The 2256-nt window shown below is 48.8% G+C and overlaps 1 protein-coding gene across 1 annotated transcript in view; it reads right to left on the bottom strand.

Moving 5' to 3' along the window:
* The window catches only part of Mrpl52 (mitochondrial ribosomal protein L52), a 4075-nt gene extending 2074 nt beyond the window's left edge, over window positions 1–2001 (bottom strand). Inside the window, exon 1 of the mRNA XM_023706950.1 lies at window positions 1829–2001. The gene's annotated coding sequence lies outside the window, so the exon portion shown is untranslated. The remainder of the gene's footprint in view (window positions 1–1828) is intronic.
* Between the last annotated feature and the right edge of the window lie 255 nt (window positions 2002–2256).

The raw sequence follows: 2256 nt of genomic DNA, 5'->3' as shown, positions 1-2256 counted from the left end.
AAAACATTAGAAATGTTTTTAAGGGGGCCTGGCCCTAGCTCAGTTCTTTAAATGGCTGCTTGGACAAAGCCGTCAGGCCCAGGTTGCTGTGGTTCATCCCCACAACTCCAGCTAGCCAAACCTGCCCTGAAGGCATTTGGAGCAAAAAAAAAGAAATGTTTTTAGGGGCCAGGGACATGGCTCAGTAGAATAAGTGCTTGTGCAAGGGCCTGAGTTCAAACGCTGGTTCCACCAAAAAAAAAAAAGAAAATGTTTACAGAAAAGGGGCCAGGGAGATGGCTCAGCAGCATAATCACCTCCCTGGCAAGTGCAAGGTGTTAAGTTTAATCCTCGGTACTAACAAAAAGTGTGGGAAAGGTTTCTAAAACATACAAACACATAAGGTTGCTACTTTGCTTATTTTCACTTATCACAGGGCTGTCTGGAATATAACCTCTGTGATAAGTGAGGGATCACTTTACTCAGCCTGGAATTCAAGGTAATCTGCAGTGCTGAATCCACTGTTTTACTTCAGAAGACCTTCATGTGCTGGGCATAGGGTGCAGGCCCAGAATCCCAGCACTGAGGCTGAAGCAGGAAGACTGAGAATTTGAGGCCAGGTTGGGCTACCTGAGTGAGTGCAAAGCCTGGGGTGGTGACACAGGCCTATAATCCCAGCACTGGAGAAGCTGAGGCAAGAGGATCACCATGAATTCCAGGCCAGCATGAACTACACAGCAAGACCATGTCTCAAAGAGCCAAGAGAATCAGGTAGTGTAGCTAGGACTTGGCAGGCTGAGCAGAATGAGTGAGTGTTTCAGGCCAGTCTGATCACATAGTGAGACCTTGTTAAAACAAACACACAAAAGGCCCTACGTGGTTACAAATAAATGCCAGAAAAAAAAAAAAAAAAAAAGATAAAAATAAGTAAGGTATGGGTAGGGAGTCAGGAATATACTTACTTCAGTGGTAGTGTCTGCTTGGCATGCAAATGGCCTTGGATTCAATTTCATTCACCATAAAAAATAAAACCAAGGATATAGCTCAGTGGCACACAGCCTGCCTGGCAAGTGTAAGGTCCTGAGTTCAATTCTTTGTACTCCCCATCCCCCCCCCAAAAAAGAGAGATCTCAGACTTCCTATAGTAAATAAGTGCAAATTAGTTTTCACAATACTCAGTCACCAAGGCTGGGAAGATAGCTCAGCAGCTTAAGTGCCTACCTGGCAAGCACAAGATTCTGAGTTTGATCCCCAGTACCAAAAAAATACAAACAACAACAACAACAACAACAACAACAAAAAACCCAAAAAACTCAGTCACCAAGTATCTGAATAAGCAGTACTAGGTTCCTTGAGAACACAATAGGGTATACCACTTGCCTCACCTGTTGTGAAGGAGGCCCTTACCTAACCTAGTTCTAGTCTTGGCCTTGCTTCTTCCCCTTCTCTTTGGAGACAGGGTCTCCCTATACTACCCAGTAGTATACTACTACCCAGTACTGGGTAGTACTGGGAGATCCCATCTCCAATTCAAGATGCTCCTGTCTCAGGCTGCTAAACGCTGGATTACAGACAACTGCCACTATGCTCCACTTCTATCTTTTTAAAGACTTTTCTTTTTCTCTTTCATCTTTTTTTTCTTTTTTGAGATGGGCTCTCAAGCTGCAGTTAGTTCAAAGTGGCTTTTTAGTCGCTGGTGATCTTCCTGCCTCTGTCCCTCAAGGGCTGGGACTAGAGACGTGCACCACCACGCTGGGCGGGAAAAGACTTCTGAAAAAGGAGTCTGTCCTCCTGCATTTGCTATAAATTCTCAAAAGTACTCTGCACAGAGAACGGCTGTTCTTCGTACTTGACTATCACGTCCCCTCTGAGCAGCGGTCCATCTTGTCACCCCCTGCAGTTCCAGGACAGCGGGCGTCGGAATTATCTCCTGTCATCCCCACACAACAAGACTGTCCTTTCTATCTTTACTTTCCGTAGTCGTAGTTACTTGACAAAAATAAACTAGAGTTTATTTCCCCAAACTCCCGTTTCCAGAACCCTCCAGGCCAGACACGCCGCCCGCGCCGCGCCGCGCCGCACCGCCACGCCCCTGCGGCCCCGCGCCCCCAGGAAGAAGCGCGCCGACGACCGGTCGTGCTCACCCGCGTAGGACCAGTCCGGCAGCTCGGTGAGCGGCCCGTACCCGGAGGGGCTGGCGGCCAGGCCCTGCCTGCGGGAGGAAAGCGGCGCAGTGAGGCGGCGGCCGCCGGGACCCGCCCGCGCCCGAGCCCGCCC

The sequence above is a fragment of the Octodon degus genome, unplaced genomic scaffold, assembly GCF_000260255.1.
Source record: "Octodon degus isolate 3935 unplaced genomic scaffold, OctDeg1.0 scaffold00276, whole genome shotgun sequence".
NCBI lineage: Eukaryota > Metazoa > Chordata > Mammalia > Rodentia > Octodontidae > Octodon > Octodon degus.
Note: the sequence above shows the minus strand (reverse complement) of the source record. Positions and strands in the feature narration are given on the sequence as shown.